The sequence below is a fragment of the Lactuca virosa genome, chromosome 2, assembly GCF_052849685.1.
Source record: "Lactuca virosa cultivar CGN04683 chromosome 2, Lactuca_virosa_CGN04683_v6, whole genome shotgun sequence".
Taxonomy (NCBI): domain Eukaryota; kingdom Viridiplantae; phylum Streptophyta; class Magnoliopsida; order Asterales; family Asteraceae; genus Lactuca; species Lactuca virosa.
In genome coordinates this window covers 118580530-118600446 of record NC_136427.1, presented here as the reverse complement: position 1 = coordinate 118600446, position 19917 = coordinate 118580530, and the positions used below count along the sequence as shown (strand labels likewise).

Genomic DNA, 19917 nt, shown 5'->3' with positions numbered 1-19917 from the left:
GCTTGTGAGTGCATTTGTGAGCCTTGGAGAGTGTTTGTGTGTTCTTCAAGAGAAGAGAAAGCTTTGGAGAATAAGGAGTGGGAGTCCAAGCTCTTAGATCTGAGCAAATCTGAGTTGGGAGCTTCATATAGAGGTATAAAGCTTCAAACTTTACCACTCTTTTGATTTGTGCATGTTATGGTCCAATATAGGGTTTTTGGTCCCAAAGCTTGAAGCTTTATGAGTTGTTGCACTCCAGGGCCTAATGTTTGTCCTTTAGAGTGTTTCTAGTGAAGAGGATCCATAAAAATGAGGTCTTGGACGTTGGTTTCAAGCGATGCACGAGTTATGAGCGTTTTGAGATAAGAAATTGGGTGTTTTGTGTATTTGTGACCATATCAGCCATGCAAAGGATTAAAGTCACTGACTTTATGGAGTAAGAGCTATTAGGGAGTCCAGATCTGAGAAATGAGCTAAGGTCTTAACGGGTTAAGACCAAGAGAATGGACTAAGCAAAGCTGGGCGTACGCCCGGCGTAATTCCAGTACGCCCCGCGTACTGGGTTGGTGTCCCCGATCAGATTCGTGCATACTTGTGTACGCTGAGCGTACCAAGGGAGGTACGCCCCGCGTAACCTCTATGTGAGCTTTTGGGCTGAATTTATTATTGGGCCCTAAGGGTTGGGCTTGGACTTTTGGGCTTGTGTATTAGTGACTTTGAGTATAGTAATATTATATTCGGCTTTGGGCCATTGAGTTGGGCTTGCCTTTTAGATGGAGAGTTGGGCCTTGGGAGAGCCCATCTATTATTGGGCCGTGGTGGGCCCAATGGGTTTTAGGTCATTGATGGGCTGGTTAGTGGACTACCTTTAGACCTAATGAGTGAGAGTTTGGACTTAGTTCCTAATTGGGATAATTGTGGTTTGGCACAGAGTTAGTGGCCGGTGCATAGCAGCAGCGTTTATAGGGGATGTTCATCATCCGAGGTGAGTCTTCTCACTATACTTACCATGAGTGGTATCTTTGTGTGACTGAGATGTCTTATGTGTTTATATTGAGTATTTTGATATCCTACATTATGTCTATGTGATTTATGTTGTGTATTATTCTGAGTTACTGAGTTAGGACCGGAGGGTCCACAGAGTTAGGACCGGAGGGTCCATCAGAGTTGTGGGACCGGAGGGTCCCACTGAGACACATTGACCAGAGGGTCTTACAGAGTTATAGCCTCGAGTGGCTAATGAGCTGGGTGTGGTATTTTGGGGAACTCACTAAGCTTCGTGTTTACCGTGTTATGTGATGTGTTTCAGGTTTTCTAAGGATCGCAGGAAGGCGTCGGCTTGATTGTACACACCAGAGAAAGAGTTATATTTTGAGGATCCTGGATTATTAATTATAGAGTTGTGTTTTGTAAATTAAATAAATGAGATTTCTGTGAAACGTGTTATGAGATTTATGTGAAATTAAAATGAAAAATTTGTTTGAAAATTTACGGTGTTACATAACCAATCTTCCACCCAAAAATTGACAACCTCCAAAAGTGCTCTTTCTATCCAGTTGAAGACCTCCATAGTTTGAGTCGGAATATGCATGAAGAAGGAAACTTTCATTTGTCGGATACCAAATTCTAAGGTTCTTTATTCCTTTGAGATATCAGAATATTTTCATGACAACCAGAAGATGAGACATCTTCGGATTAACCTGAAATTTTGCACACAGGCATGTAGAGAACATGATGCCCGGACAATTTGCATTAAGGTACAGTAATACTCCAATCATTCCCCTATACTTCTTCTAATCAACAACAACACCTGATGGGTCCGAGAATATCTTGTGTCCAAAACCCATTGGGACCTTTGCAGAGGCATACGTATCCACTGAATACTTTTTCAGAAGTTCGAAAATGTATTTCTCTTGATGAATAAATATTCCTCTATTGGTTTTCTTGACTTGAAGTCCAAGGAAGAAACTTAATTCACTATACATGCTTGTTTGGAATCGACTAACCATTAACTTTTAGAAATAAGCAACCATCGTTGAATCCGTGGATCCAAAGATGATGTCGCCAACATATATTTGGACTAACCTGAGATGGTTTCCATTTGATATTCGGAATAAGGTAGGATCAAGAATTACTCTTTGAAAACTAGAATGCTTCAAAAAATCAATGAGAGTCTCGTACCAAGCACATGGAGCTTGCTTGAGGCCAAAAACAACATTTTGAAGTATGTAACAATAGTTTGGATATGAAAGATTTACAGAACCAGGGGATGTTGAAGATACACTTCGGTATCCAGTTCACCGTTGAGAGAGACACTTTTAACGTCCAATTCGTAAACTTTAAATCCTTCGTGAGCTGCATAAGTAAGAAAATTTTGGATGGCTTCAAGACGAGCAACAGGAGCAAAAGTCTCGTCGTAATCGAGTCTTTCGATCTGAGTAACTCTTTTGGCCACCAATCTCACTTTTTTTTTATTATAACTCCAGCATCCTTGAGTTTGTTTCGGAAGACCCATCTTGTGCCAACAATAGGGTGATCCTGAGCAGGAGGGACAAGAGTCCACACTTGATTTCTGTCAGATTACGCTAACTCTTCTTGCATTACTGTAATCCAATCAGCATGTTCTAAAGCTTCCTTGATGGATTTTGGTTCAACCGTTGATATGAATGTCGAGAAGTGAAACTCATTTTGGATGTTCGTAGCAGAGCGAGTTTGAACACCAGCGTTGAGATTTTCAATGACTTGATTTGAAGGATGATCCTTTGTCGGGATGTGCAATCTTGAAAGTTCTTGTACAACAGATGATCTGATATCAACAATGGGGTTGTGTTGCTCCCCATGAACAATTTGAATTTGAGGATGATGCTCCCCCTGAACTTCTGAACTGGATATGTTGACGTCGTCATTGTTCAGAAAGTCAAAGAAGTTAGCATCGTCTTTGTTGTTGTTCGGAATGGGATCAAATTCAGTGAATTGATTTGCTGCATCTTGAAATCCATCAACATTTGATTTTAGGGTTGGATGACTATTATCCCCCCCCCCCCAGCCTGAGAATGTTGAAATTGATCGGAATCAAATGGAGGAAAGGTGGTTGTCATACTAGAGACATTTTGAGAAATCGGAGCTTCAACTGAGGAGGACGGTCCTGATCGAGATTCTGATTCAATAGCAGTTTCTAATGGTCCGAACAGGCTTTCGAAGTCGACTTTATGGATCATTTGGGAATTCGGAGACCCAGTAAGTGGAGCATCAGACTCCATGATGTGAGTGGTAACATGATTTGGACCTGAGTTCTGAACAAAATTATCATCAAAAGTGACATCAAAGCTTTCTTTAAGTACACGAGTTCTACGATTGAGAATGTTGTAGGCTTGGGATTTGGTTGAGTATCCCAAAAAGATTGCTTCATCGGATTTTCATTGAAACTTGGTGAGTTGATCATGGTTGTTTTTGATAAGGCATCTGCAACCAAATATGTGTAAGAACGAAATACTTGGCTTTCAACCATTCATGGATTCATACGGTGTCATGTTGAGACGGCGATTGATGATGCTTCGATTTTAAGTGAAGCAGGAAATGGACACAGCTTTAGCCCAAGGATGGAGAGGAAGATTTGCAATGATCAATATGAAAATTTTCTAATGGTTCCAAAATAGACTTTTCAATGATAACATGATGACCTTTCTTGGGTTGCTTCCCACACTCACACGCAGCACAAAGATGATCATTTTTTATTTTGAGGAGTGGCAAACCTTAGACCATTTCACTAGAAACAAGATTATTCTTGTATTGGAAGTTGAGATGAGCGAGTTTCTGATCTCATATGCAACTTACGCCAGGAACGACCTTTGAAAGAGGACAAAGTTGAGGCTTTCTGATAATCATGTTGTTGTCTAACGGATACATGTTTTTGATGCGATCATATTTGTTTAGACATTCTTTCCGGTCATCTGTCATAACGTAACTATGATTTTTGCAGAATTCAACTCTTCGGTTTGCATCAGTGAGTTGAGAACCACTAATCAAGTTATGCTTGAGATTAACCACATATGCCACATTGGAGACAGAGAAATTATCATTGGTCAAGACGCTATAACCTCAAATTTGTGAATTTGAATTGTTGCCATATGTCATGTAACCAGCGTTAGTAGCGAGCTTTAGATCATGCAGAAAGTCTTTATGCCAAGTCATGTGCATGGAACAAGCACTGCTAATATACCATATTGAATCTTGTTCTGAAGCACAGAGTGCCTGCAAAATCAATGAGTTTTGGATTTTTTTTTTTTTACTTTGAGTTAGACTTAGGGACTTTGGCATGGGATTTGGACTTAGATTGTGACTTTTGAGCAATTGGCATCTTGGAGGGATTGTTCTAAAATTATTTTGGAAAGAAGCAGAATGTCAAGGTCTTTTCATTTATCCAAAAATCGTATTCAACCAAAGGTTGTTTGGATACTGCTTTTCTTGGACGACCAACAGTTTTTCAAGATGTTGTAGGAATCATTGTGTTGACAGATGTTAAAGATGTGTTTTCAACCTTTTTTCCTTTCCATTCAAACTTTTGTTTTGAATTGTTTGAAGATTTCTAAACAACAGTGTTTGCTGCTTTCGAAGGAATATTTTGTTTCAGAAATTGTTTTGGTTTGAAAATCATGCCATTGGATTTAGCAATAAACACAAAAGCAACTACCCGAAGAGAGTCAGTTTTCACAGAAGGAGTCTCAACAGTGACCTTTTTTGGACTATTATTGATAGATTTGTTTTGAACAACTGAACTAGGAGGAATATATGGCCTCTTATGGATCTTAACAGGTATAAAGGTATTGTGGTTCCTAGTGGACGGACTAACTGTTCAAGACAATTTCTTCTCGGACTTCTCAATGAATCTGGAATCTTGACTAAACCTAATTTATTTGTTAAGGGCATTCTTAGCTTCGGTCTTTGGCTGAACAATGTCTTTCTTATTCAGCCAAGATTTCTTTCGAGAGTCAGATGATGACTTGGAAGTTTCTCCAGTGGATGGATTGTTGAAACAAGGCTTAATTGGCACAAGAGTTGATTTTGAAATCACATCAAAGTTAGAGATACATGAGTTAGATGAATTGTCACACATAATTTCTTTATGTACATCACTATCAAATGATCCCCAAACGAATTTGGATTTGTCAGAGTCATGTCCATTTGTCTCGGGAATTATTACGTCAACAACACAATTGTTTCGAGGGACGGAGTTCAGAATATGAACACAAGTACAATTGTTGTTAGGGAATGAATCCTAAGCTTGATTCAGGTCTAGGGATATCAGAGGCGGAAGAGGTGTGGAATCAGGACATTTAACAATGATAGGTTTGAACTCAGGAATCATAGATTGGAACTGGTCTGAAGTCTCAAGAAGGGGAGACAGTGGTGAGACAGGGGTATCCGAATGAGTATTGTTAGGAACATCTCCCATAAACGTTAGACTTTGAAGTTCCTTCAAGGGACGAACGACAGGTTTTGGAAACTCGCTTCTGAGACCTGGTGCTTTAGACCATGGGTAACAAAAATTATGTCTCATTCGTTCGTTTGCTTCAAGAATATCAATAGAGTTATGCAAAGCATCAATCTTGGAATTAAGACGTTTATTATTAGAAACTAAGATATTCCTTTCACAAAAAGTGATTTCACATTTGTCTTTTAAAATGATACATTCATCTTTAGACATTACAAGCTCTCTCTCTACCAATTATATCTTAAGCTTGTGATCTTCCAAGCGTAATCTAAGACGAGTCAGTTCACTATCCAGCTTCTCACTAACTTCTACGGCAGACTCATAGGCTCCATGAATAACTGTCATATCTGATTGGATTTGAGTTAGATAGGGTTCACAAACTGATAAATCAAAATTATTGTCAGTGATCATGGATTTTACCTGTTGGATGATGCTTCTGCCGGGAGGATCGTTTGTTGCCATGTAGCAAAAGTTCGGCTCAGCATCATCATCGTCTTCTTCTAAACCTTAATACTAGTATCCTTCATCACACTCGATCGACTTTCTTGCCATAAGACACATGTTCCTTCCACATCTCACTTCATCCACATCTCCAGACGACCAGTACCCATCAACATTTCTTGACACCGTGGTAACAAAAGCTTTTTCACTTTTTGGCAGCTCTTGAGCTCTGCGAGCATGGTAGGCAAAATCTTTTACCTTCAGTTTTTGAGAAGTTTCATCCAAATAGTCTTTTTCAAAGTGGATTCCGAGACCACATTTGTGACAACCTATCTTAGGTTTGAGTGATTTCGGAACATCCTCAAGTTCCGAGGAGTGATTTGGAATGTTTGGACGGTAAGTTGGTAGGTTTTATGAAGGTTTAGGAAAGGGTTGAGGATTACTTTGATGAGGGGCATGAAATCAGTTTTGATAAGGTTTATGACTGTGATTCCAGGGACGTTTGTACTTCATATACAGTAGTGTGAATTCTTGTTGGAAACGAAGTTCGGACTCAGCTGGATCGAGATCAAGATTTTCTTCAAATGAATGGTTCGGAACAGGTGGAGTAGGTGGGGTAGGAATTGTTGGTTGAACAAGTGAAACAGGTGGGCTCGGAATTAGTAGGTTAACACAACTAACTAAGGCAAGAGGACCTCCTGACAGTTCTCTTAATGTTTGAGCAACATTAGATTCAAAGCCATGCAGTTCATCAATTAGCTGATAGAGCTTCAGTTTCTTCAGAGATCCATTACTCTGAAGACATGACTTGACGTTCCCCCAATCTTTTCCGAGGCTGTTGATGAAATCCATATTGTACTCGAGAGGAGTTCTGACTATACCATGTGCATTCATATTGTTCACAACCATCTTGTACTGATTCGAAGCAGAGGTTATGGATTCACCGGGAGTTGCGGCGAAGGTATCAAATTCGTTGATGACAGAAGCAGACGCTTATATTTCATGTTCTCGGAACCTTCGAACAAGTCTTGAAAAATGTCCCAAATATCTTTGGCAGATTTGCACAACTTAATGTGCTCAAAAGGAGAAGGAGGAATACCAAACACCATCTCTAAGAATGCAATCTGGTCTGCATGAAGCTTTTCGATGTCAGTAAAACGTGTTGGAGATTACTCTCTTGATCCATGAGAGTAGTAGCAGCATCTCTGACCATTTGTCTTACTGGAACATGAGGACCTTCTTTCATAGATCTCCATATTTATTCACCTTTTTCCTTACCAAGTAAAAATCTCACCATTCAAACTTTCTAGTGATCATACTCTTCAACAACTAGCAATGGGGCACGCAATGGGCAACCCATGCTATTTGTTGTTTGCATTGAATACATTTGTTGAGTTTTATTAGGAGCAGTCATTGAAGTTAAAGTATTGGAGAAGAAGTAGTATATAGAAGAACTATTATCTGAACACAGAAATGATTAAGATACCAAGTTAAGCTCAGATCAATTATAATCTGATCTTATGTATTCAAGAGACAACCACTAAGGCTTTGATACCAATTGAAAGTGCAATACTTAGTGCGCGGATAATGTTTGAAAACTCAAACCTTGGATTAACTTAAGATCAATGTCTGCTGCTAATATTTGGGTCCCATACATTCTGGTAAACCAGTCTTGTCTTGATGTAAGAAGATCAACAAAGTATTCAACAAAATATTTAAGTAAGATAAAATGAGTATGAACAAAGTAAAGACAGCTTAAGAACAATGAGAATAATGGAGAAAGAGATTTGACTGGCAAGATACTTAGTATTTGATGTGAAGAGAATATTGCTTCTTAAAAAGGTAACAATGCATGGAAGACTCGTCTCCTTAAATAGGAATTGAGTGATAAAAAAGACAAAATACAATACTTTCATGGAGAATGTAAATCTGATAAGACAGAAAAGTTGACACACAAGATTTACTCGATTTTGTCCCATGAACTGTATAATCAACAAGTACTAAACGACAAGAAGCATTAATTTTTTGTACGGACTAAATAACATATAAAACTAGGAATGTATTGGATAAGTGCTCATCTCGGAAGAAGCTTGACTTCGGAACTCTTCACATCTTGGAATGCACTTGGACTTTGGTTCTAGTTTGGCTTCGGATTTCTAGAGGTTCACTTTCATGTATCAACATGAATGTTATTGCATGCGAACCGGGAGTTATATGCGATTGGATGTGATTGGATGCGAATGATCGCAACCCATCACAGTCAAATAGTTACAAATAACTTCAGAATGATATACAATTCGATCAGAGTGGTGTAGCTTGGTTCCAATGGGTTGTTACTTTGTGTTGGATACAATGGGTTAATTTTGGATGCGAAAGTTATGGAATGCGAAAGCCACTACATGGATGTGAACCTCAGAGTGGTTATCTGATGCGATTCTCCGAAGGACTACTTGGATGTGAAAGCTTACGACTAGATGCGAACGTCAGAATAAGACTAGTTGCGATTCTTGGAGACCAGATGCGAATCTCGGAAGTCAGATGCGATTTTTGGAAGTCTGTTGTGATTCTAGGATTCGAAAGTTGCTTTAGCAGGATGATAAAGAATTTCACATTCGTAATCATTTAGAAATTTGACCCACCTTTGTTGTCTCATGATGAGCTCCTTCTGATTGAAAATGTGTTGAAGGATTTTGTGGTCGGTGAATTTGACACACTTCTTTCCGTATAGGTAGTGTTTCCAAAATTTTAACGCAAACACTACAACTCCCAATTCTAAGTCATGGGTTGTGTAGTTGGTCTTGTTTGGCTTAAGTTCTCTGTATGCGTATGCAATTCTTTTTCATCAATACGCATCTAACCCTTGGTGAAAGGCATCGCAAAATACTACACGCCTTTTGTTCCCTCTAGAAGAGACAAAATCGGTGCACTGCACAAAAATTGTGTCGATTTGTAGAAGGCAAACCCTTGTCTATCTCCCTAATCGAACTTTTTGTTCTTCTGGGTTAGAGCGGTGAGAGGCTTGGCTATTTTGGAGAAATTCTCGATGAAACTCCAGTAGCAGCCTGCAAGCCCTAGGAATTTGCATACTTCGGTTGGCGTTGTTGGTTCCTTATAAATACATACTCACTTCGATCTTTGAGTAGTAGCAGGATCCTTGTAGCCGATCGAACAGGTCATCGATAGTCGATGCACATCCTGAACAATCCGTTCTTCTTTTTGACAACAATACCAGAGCTCCAGATAGAGAGAAGCTTGACCGGATAAAGCCTTTGTCAAGAACTTCTTGGAGTTTATTCCCGGGCAGAGGTTAGCAAGGTAGTTAAATCGGGAGGTGTAAGCAGTCACTTCTGACCCTTTCATAGTAAGGTCCCACAATTCTTGTTCTAGAGTGAAAGTCCCAAACCCTTTTAGATTCGTAGATCAAATATAAACAAGAAAGAACAATAAAGAACAATGAAGAATAGAAAAAGTAAATAACACAAGAGATTCTCCAAATTATCTCCTTCACCAAGAAAGAGTTTGTTCTCACCAAGAAAACTGGTTGTCACAAAGACAATTACGACACCAAGCCGTTTACAAGACGCTTAACATTAGGGTTAACGCTAATGTTGTGTATATACTAATCTAATCTAGTGAATCCCTTTAATTAAGGGATTTTTTCTATTTTAAATATAAAGTGAACATGTAAATAAGGAATGGATCATATCAAATCTTCTCTAGATTTGGATATCAGCACGAACACTTAACAAGTTGATCAGAACATCAGCTTCAGCGTCATGGAGATCAGCTTCAGCATCAGTCATCAGCGTGAGGGTCAAGCTGATCAGCTTCAGCTTCAGTAGATAGTGAATGCCCATCAATAATAATCATCAGCGTATCATCTGATCAGTGTGTCATCAATGTATAACCATCAACGTCTGGACACACTGATCAGTCTTCACTAGATGGTGTCTTCATGCCTTTGGTGTTAATAGAGTCTTCATGGTCTTCCACTCATCAGGGGATGTTCTTCAGTCTTCGACATATGAACTTCCATCAACATATCTTCAAATTAACTAACTAAGCTAGTTCTGACCGATCAGCTTGTCTAAGTTATACTATTTACACTTACTAATACAAAACTGACTGTCTACAATGAGCATATAAACTATAACTATGAAGTATATATTTTGCATCATAAAATCTATACAAATGAGTGACCGAACAACCCCCCCCCCCCCTATTTGATGATGTCAAAACTAAACTAATGAAGAATGAAATAATGAATGAATAACTACATCTGAAGTAGAATGCTGATGTCTGCTCCCCCTTAGATTTTGTTCTCCCTCAGGTAAACAACATCTGAGTTTTGCTCCCCCCTGAGATTAATAGCCTTCTTCTTTCAAGAGTGTTTACTATACAAAGAATGATCAAGTAACAATGCACCATAACTAGACTTTTCTCCCCCTTTTTATAGCATCAATAGGTACTGCCTCCTTTTTTTTAAGGAGACAGTAAGTAACCTGAAAAAAAAACATCAAATAAAGTTAGAGGATAAGATAGGTGTATCACACTATTGTGGTGTTGCAATAGTAGATCATTTACATATAATTGTGAAGTCTCATCAGCATATGGTTTTATACGTTGAATCATTAACTTCTTTTATTAGAAGAAAAGGGCGAGAATGGGTAGGTGCATGTAATACATCACGGTACATGATATACCCATCGGCACAGAGTTTTAAAGTTCTCATCAGTATCTGGTATTTGACACTAAATCATAAAACTTTTAAGAATAATGATAAGGGAAAGAATGGATTGGTGCATGTGATAGCCTACAGGTCATAGACTATCCATCGACACAGAATTTCGAACTTTTATCAGTGTGTGATATCTCATAATGAATCATCAAGTTCTATATTAGAAGACTTGTGGGAGGAGTTGTTAAAATCTTGGAGTATATCCACCATCAATTCATAATGGTACCATGTCATACCTCAATCTAGGAGGTCAAGGACATGAGAAAAAGATTGGCTAAGAGAGGGGATACCATCCTTGCCTTGTAAGAATATTCATTTTGTGACCAGGCAATATCTCGAGTTGAAGAATAGACTATGTTATCGAATTCAACACAAGAAATGGATGGCTCATTTAGTCTTAACATATAAGACTATGACCTATTGGTTTAAAGACGTTTGAAGTGAAGTCTCATTAGGTCATTAACCAGCTAGAAGACACGAGACTTAAGGCATATACAGCAACATTTATTCCAGGGACATTGATTTGTAAAAATTTATATACTTGGCTTATTAAATGCCACCGTCAAATCATGAAAGGTATAATGATATCATCACAAGAGACTGAATCAGATGAAGCATAGGTCTCAACTTCAAAAACCATTTCTACCTGCTTGTTAATTTGAGCTCATTTGCCTTTGTCAACCTTGATTGCTCCCCTTAAGCTTGTGGTTCATCAACAACTTTAGTTTCGGCTCATGAAACATGACATCTTAGAACATATAGTTCACTGTCAAATAGTTCTAACATGGTGCAATGAAATTATAAATATTGAACCAAATGTGTATTGACACATTAGATAGATCTTCAGCGAGACCTATTTGAAACAATTCAAAAACATCACATGATCAAACATCCATGGTATCTCTTATTCAACTGCAAATCAGTGCGTAAAACCAAAGAACTTGAACATACAAAAAGATATGCTGATTAGAAACTTTAAGGGGAAATGACTTCTGATGTTCATTGATAATTTGAACATCAGACACATCGTTAGATTTGTCCCCCAAAACTGCTGATTTGATTCTAAAATTTATCCCCTTCGTTGTTGCAGGCCTTATTTCTATCAAGAGATAGAAAATATACAATTGAAGATCTTTGCTAAAAGAACCTGCACAACACTTGTTTTTGTAGTTTTGATTTAAGGAATTACCAGAAGAGTAAATATATAAAAAATAATCAAAGTTACTAAAACTAAATAACATTTAGTAGACAGGGATTAAACAGAACGAAAACTAACTAAAACTTGAAAAACAATTTTTTTTTAATTATGACTAGAAAAAGAAAATGAAGATAAAAATTAAATGAATGAAATAAATTTTAGAACTAGAAACAAAAAAACGATATAAAAATAAAACTTTTCTCGAGAAAACCAACACAATTACTTATTTTTGAATTTTTATCTTTAAAAACATAAATAAGATAAACATTAGAGGCAAAAATTTAAACAAATTTAACAACTAGAAATAAAATAAAAAAAATTATCCTACAAGAATAGCTAATTAAAACTTTAGAAAAAAAATTATTTATTTATTTATTTATTTATTTATTATTATTACTATTAATATTATTATTATTATTATTATTATATTTTATTTATTTATTTTATTTATTATTTTTTTTCACACTTTCTATTAGATTATGAAGTGGGGTCAAAGTGAAAATGTTTTGAGTTGACCACAAATGTTCGAGGGTGGTTCCACAAGGACCTTAGATGGGGCTCAATTGTCTTTCTCAGAGATCAATGCCGGTAAGCTTTGCATGATATCTAACCTTTCGCATTCCCCTTCTACGAACACATCCTCCTAATTTCATTTTCACTTCAACTTCAATAGTAGCAATGGCATCAAAGGCAGCTTCCAGAAAGAAACTAGTGGCAGAAAAGACTCCAGTTGAGAAGGTACCAGTGGAGAGGAAGTCAAAGGCAGACAAGAAACTCTCGAAAGATGCATCGGATGCCGGAGAAGATAAGAAGAAGAAGAGGCACAAGAAATCAGTCGAGACGTACAAGATCTACATCTTTAAGGTTTTGACGTAGGTTCACCCTTACATTGGTATCTCTAGTAAGGAAATGGGCATAATGAACTCCTTCATCAACGACATTTTTCGAGAAGCTCGCTCAGTGTTATAAATCGGGGTAATAAAAGGCTTGGAAATTTTGAGAATCGTATGTACACTTTCAGATTAAAGTAGTTGGGTGGTACTCCCAACCTTTAATCGGATAAGACTTAGAAGAGTTTCAAGAACAAAGAATATGAAGTATGATTTCGTGATTGTTGTACCAGGAAAAAGATGACCAAAATAACTAAGTACTTCATTTGTCTGAAAACTGTCAAGGCAGTTTTCTTTTTCCAAAAACTACTCCAACTGTCAAAACAGTCATAAACTGTCACAAAATCGGATCATTAATAAAGGTCAAAACGAAGTCAAAAAAACGGGTTCATTTACAGAAGTCAAAACGAAGTCAAAAAACTGTCAAGGCAGCTCGACCCCAGCCAGGGGCTCTGCCCCTTGGACCCCGCCAGGGGCTGCCGCCCCTTGGACCCCGCTCCCAGGGGCGCTGCCCCCGGACCCCCGTTCGTTTAGGGGCTTCGCCCCTAAATGACAGTCTTCTTTGAATCTTGAATGAACTTAAACAAGTGTGCACTTTGCACCTTCCTTACTTGTTTAATATTCATCAAGAGTGATTTTTGGTCAACAAGTCAATCCATTACACTTAAATGCACATTGATGATACAAAATCACCAACACTCAGGAGGCATATAAGCTTGCAAGGTACAACAAGAAGCACACTCTATCCCCGAGGGAATTTCAAACTGCAGTCAGACTTGTATTTCCCAGGAAGTTGGCTAAAGCATGATGTGTCTGAACGTACCAAGGTTGTGACAAAGTTCACTAGCTGTTAGATTGTCTCGATCTTTTGACAACTTTTGAAATATGGGTTTAGTTGGATTTTGTGGTCTATGATGTAATTACTTTCTAGTTGAAAAGTTCTGGAATTGAAATCAAACTATCTTGTTTTGGCAATGGAATGTTTTGGTTAATCACCAAAAAAAAACGATTTTTGGCCATTCTTTGTTTGGTTCCCTTGTCTTTATCAGTTGATCCCACATGAACCTCCAAGAGAGCTTCAAACATGTTTTGTGGAACTTTATTTGGCAATATGATGTTGGTTGCTTAAGCTCTTGATCAGAGAACATCTTAAAATCTACAACCTTGATTCTTTATTTATTCCAAACTAACGAAAATGCCCCTTTGACTTCTGCAGCTCTTGACAGATCAAGCAAGCCATGATTTACTTCTGTTTGTAGCAACAGTCGACAACTTTAGTGTATCTTGGATCAGCTTTAGTTCAAACAATGGCTTCATCACAGACCTTTAGGCCTCTTTGAAAACATTCCAACCAATATACCCTTGACAACATTTACCTTTTTCTACTTCTTCTTGAGACTTTCTTTTGACTTATCTTTGAGGTACACGCTGACAGAACCATGATCAGAAATAGACTAATGCAACAATTTCTTTTTTTAATCCTAATTCATGTCTTTCCCATGTGAAAAAAAGAAAGAAATAGACTGCAGTCTCGAGAGTGATGCAAGCTGCAATTTGATAAATCCTTCTTTCTGTCAATGATTTTCAGACTTAGTCTCATGGGTATTTATACAAACATCATTCGTGATTCTTTTCTTGTGCCAAGTTGACAAAAATACCCTTAACAACCAGGCATCTTGTACAAAAAGGACCAAATTCACTGTACATTGACTTTCAAAGTATTTATCTAGACCTGACCACGTGAAAGACTTGAATCTACTCTTTTGAATTAATAGAATCCTATGCTTTTCTTCAACCAATTTTAGTGGAGAATCGCACGTATCTTTGACAGATGGAATCATGAACATGTGCTCAAAAGCCACGAGGAGATGATATTAGAAGCAAGAAAACAGAAGGCTTGCAGCATAATCCAATGATCTAATGACAACATTATTAGGTGATTGTAGGAACAACACTACCGAAAAGATACACTGGAAGTGGCTATAAAATCCGACATCGCCCAGTCAGTAGCAGAACCTTAGGTGGAGAATAATGTGATCCCCATGAAAACACAATCAGGCACTTCACCTTCTTCAAGTGAGGTAATCCGGTTGTTAGAGGGCATGGAGATAAGAAGAGCCACACAACAATACTTATTTTTTTAAATAAGACCGAAATGCCCCTACAAGTTGTTGTAGCTTTTGACTTTTAGGGTGGCAGAAAAACCACAAGCCTTGCTGACATTTCTTGTGTCTTTTACAGTTGATTCTTTGAGAGGCTAGGACCAAAAAGAAAAGGGGATTCCAACGAGATATAGCAGGAGTGGGGACAGGCAAACACTTTTTCGTGGAACAATACGAATAGTCAAAAGGGTTGGGAAAATACCAGGTATAGACATTTTTTGGAGTTTAATTCAAAAATATAGACAAAAAATTGGATTTCCAGGTAAAGACATGGGTTAAGGGGAGGTAGCTCCGAGGGGATCCGCGGAATGCACTGTAGCTCCGCGGAATGGCAAAATCGTAAATAAATCAGTGTATTAAAAAAAACTCAAGATCCATTCCGTGGAGCTACCTCCAAGGAATGAACTCATTCCGCGGAGGTAGCTCCAAGGAATGGATCGTCAAAAGAAAAAAAAACCTCCAGTGATTCTTTTATATAAAGATCTCCAATTAAAAGACCATTTTTTCCACTTCACATTCATTCCAAACATTGTCAAGAAAAATTCATACTATCATAATCTTTTCTTGAAAATAATTAGTTGGGGAATGAATATAAACCCCAAAGAATCGATGTGGAAAAAAAATTCTGAAGATCCATTCCTCGGAGCTACCTCAGCGGAATGAGTTCATTCTTCGGAGCTAGCTCCGTGAAATGGATCTTGAGTTTTTTTTAAATACCCCGATTTATTTACGATTTTTCCATTCCGCGGAGGTACAGTGGATTCCGCGGAGTGCCTTGGAGTTACCTCCGCGGAATCCATGTCTATACCCGGAAATTCAATTTTTTGTTTCTATATTTTGGAATTCAACCCCAAAAAATGTCTATAGCCAGTATTTTCCTTAAAGGGTTGTGATATGATACATGTGTACATCATCTCTGTTTATATTAGAAATATCACAAAACACGGATGGTTTTGCAACTATCTGCCAACGCTTGTTAAGTGCTCCAAATGCTCGTTCGATATATTTTCTTGTTTTTTCTTGGACTCTCTTAAATTTGGCCCTCTGAGGGTCATCCGGACATAACAAACTTTTAACAAAAATAGAAAAGTCAGGATAGATCCCATCCACAAGATAGTACCTAAATTTGTATTATGTTACTCGGAGTACAAATGACGAATCTGGGGCAGTACCGTCATACACCTTGTTGAATATTGGTGAATTATTGAGAATATTAATGTCATTAAGAGAACCGACACTACCGAAAAAGGCATGCCAGATCCACAAATCATGTGAGGCTACAGCTTCAAGTACGACCGTGGGATAATGATAATTGCCCTTTGTGTATTGTCCTTGATATGCATTAGGACACACATTCCATCTCCAGTGCTTGCAATCTAAACTTCCTAACATCCCAAGCAAACCATGCACATTTCCATGATGAGCATACAATTGTTGTATGCAACAAGCAGTAGGCCGACGCAAATATCGTGGACCATATAAAGACATGACAGATATGCAAAATTCATGAAGACTTTCTCGGGCGGTACGTACGGACATCCCCTAAAACTCTCGTCTAGTGCATCAGGGGGTGGCATATGCTAACATACAAAATACAACAACACATTTTTGAATTGGATCAAAGCCTAATGTACCTCTTGCGTCTGCGCGTTGCTGCATATACACAGACACTGAAGTCACACCTTCTACAATACGCATAAACAAATCTTTATGCATCCGGAACCGTCTGAGCAAATAGTATGTCTGCGGAATAGAATCCTTCAAAAAGAGCATTCTCGTCAAAAATAATCTTGCATGAGACGTTGGTGGGCTGCTTCACGCTGTCTTTAAATATATCTTTTTCCTTTACGTAGAGAATTTCGTGATTCAATGTTGTTAAGACGTTGTTGTAGCATATTACGTATGGAGACGACCGACTGTACTACGCTATCAAGAACATCGTCCGATGAAGATGACGAAGACGACATTGAAGTAATGCTTTGTATGTTTGAAGATTTAATAGTTTTGCTTTGATATGGCTTGGATTTAATGAGTTATATAAATTGAGTGATTTGATTCCTTACATGTGATTTGATTCTCTGCACGCGTATGACACCAAGATTCCTTGCAATAATCTATGTACAAGATTCCTTTCGCTTTGATTTACTCATGTATATACATATACACGATTTAGAATTCTGGGCCCATGTATATGCACACGATTTATAACTTATATATTTATATTTCTAAATATATATATATATATATATATATATATATATATATATATATATATATATATATATATATATATATATATATATATATATATAGTAACGACGTAAATTTTCAAACCAAATTTTTCATTTTTAAAAACACATAAACTTTTATAATATTTCATAAAACCACAAATGTCTCAAATGTCAACATAAATCCACAATAAATGTCAAATCCCAGAATCCTCAACATAGTCTCGGGCAGGTGTGTACAATCATGTCGGTGCCTTCCCGCGGTCCTGAGAGCTACCTGAAACACATAACACATAACACGGTAAGTACGAAGCTTAGTGAGTTCCCCAAAATACAACATGCAACACATTAGCCACTCGAGGCTAACTCGATACGACCCTTCAGTCAATGTGTCTCAGTGGGGACCCTCCGGTCCCACAACTCGGGTGAACCCTCCGGTCCTAACTCAGTAAGCTCAGGATAATACACAACATAAATCACAAAGACAATATGTAGGATATCACAATACTCAATATAAACACATAAGACATTCCGGTCACACAAAGATACCACTCATGGTAAGTATAGTGAGAAGACTCACCTCGTAACAAGCAAGTAATAATCTCGTACACGAATTTCGAACTAGCCTCCGCCTAACACATAAGATAATAATCTCTAATTAACACTTAAATCACGACTTGAAATAAACTAGGTTATTTTCCCTCTCTAACTCTTGGATTGGGAAAAAGACCATTTTACCCCTCCATGGTCACCATGACTCATAACTGACCAAACCCTAAATTCAACAGAAGTCAAACTCGAGTCAACAGTCCATGTTTGACTCAACCTTCCGAGTGCACCTATGTGACTCGCCGAGTCCCCAATGTTCCTCAGAACGTCGTAAAAACCCAACCTAACTCGTCGAGTTGTCTCCTCAACTCGCAGAGTCACCGTTGTCCAGACTCATCGGGGAAAACCCTAGCCGACTCGTTGACTCGGCGAGTCCGTTCAGTCTGAATTCTCATTCAGTCGTTTTAAGGCAGATCTACTACTCCACACTCTAGATCTAGGCTCCCAAGGCTCGAATGTCACGTAAAGCTTCGATCTTTACGTTCATGCATGGCATATTTTGCTCTAAAATGCCAATACAACTCTAACAAGGGTGAATAGGCACAATAACTCTTACATGGCTGAATAAAGCTGGGACCTTTGGACTCTATGGACCTCACAAGGTCCAGATCTAAAGTCTAGACCTCCTGATAGACTCAATGCACTCAAAGTCTGTAACAACAGAAAATTTTCAACCAAATTTTTCATTTTTAATTTCATAGAACACATATCATTTTATTAAACACCAAATATCAGTCAACAAAGTTTTCAAAACATTATATCAAATCCAGGATCCACAACATAACTCCATCTCAACTGTGTATGTGTGTACAATCATGCCGGTGCCTTCCCGCGATCCTCTGAAGTACCTGAAACACATATCACATAACACGGTAAGCACGCATGCTTAGTGAGTTCCCCAAAATACCACGTACATAAAATTAGCCACTCGAGGTTATAGATCTACGAGACCTTCTGGTCAATTGTGTCTCAGTGGGACCTTCTGGTCCCACAACTCTGGTAAATCTTCCTGTCCTACCCATGATGACCTTCCGGTCCTAACTCTGTTGACCTTCCGGTCCAACCATGTTGACCTTCCGGTCCAAACCATGCAAACATATACATATCACATAGAACATATATCACATAACACTTATAAACACATAAGACCTTCCGGTCACACATATTTACCACTCCAGGTAAGGTATAGTGAGAAGACTCACCTCGTGGCTAGTAGGTAACAGACAAGCACTCGGAATCCTGGACTAGCCTCCGCCTAACACATTATACAAGCATCTCAATCATTATCCGCCTTATTACTCATTTACACCTTAAGTCCTATTTTTCTCTTTTAACCCTCGGAATGGGTAAAAGACCATTTTACCCCTCCTTGGCCCCTCTTGCCCCTTATTGACCCACCTATGAAGTCAACAAAAGCCACCTGGGTCAACAGTCAAGGTTGACCTGACTCGCCGAGTGCACTCCTGTGACTCGCCGAGTCCACTCGTATTCTCCAATTCTCCCTAGGGTTCACTCAGCTCGTCGAGTTGACTCCCAACTCGATGAGTTAACACTGGGTCAAGGCTACTAGGTCAAACCCGCTACGACTCGTCGAGTCATCCCATGGACTCGGCGAGTTGGCTCCATCGGATTTCTCATTCAGCCACCTGAGGTCAGATCTGTAACTCTAGCTCATAGATCTAACCTCCTAATACTCAAAAGTTACGTAAAGGTTCGATTTTGATGTCCATGCATGGTATATTTTGCTCTATATGCCATTAAGACTCCATTAAAGCTTCCTAACTTCAAAGCTCCATGGTTGCTCAACCATGGCCTCCTACTTTATGACTCTCTGGACCTTACAAGGTCCAGATCTATAGAGTGACTCGAAAAAAGGGGGTTTGATGCACCCAAAACCCCATCAAGAAGTGATACAAGCCCTAATTTCACAACCAAGGGTTCTAACAAATCAACAAAGAATGTAAGAGCTTATACCTAGATTTGAAGCTTGAAATGGAGATGAAGCAGATCCACAAGCTCTCCTCCTTGATCCTTGAAGCACCTTGCTCTTCTTCTTAAGAAAGTGACTTCAATGAGTCTCTCTCCCTCTCTTGCTCACAATAAACGCCAGGGTTTCTCTCAGGGGGCAAATGGACACTGATGGGGGTGATATGGAGGCTATAAGTGCCTTTAAATAGGCCC

General features: G+C 38.5%; 1 pseudogene; it reads left to right on the top strand.

Moving 5' to 3' along the window:
• The first annotated feature begins 12525 nt into the window (after window positions 1–12525).
• Window positions 12526–13591, top strand: LOC145157697 (histone H2B.3-like; annotated as a pseudogene).
• Window positions 13592–19917: the final 6326 nt, after the last annotated feature.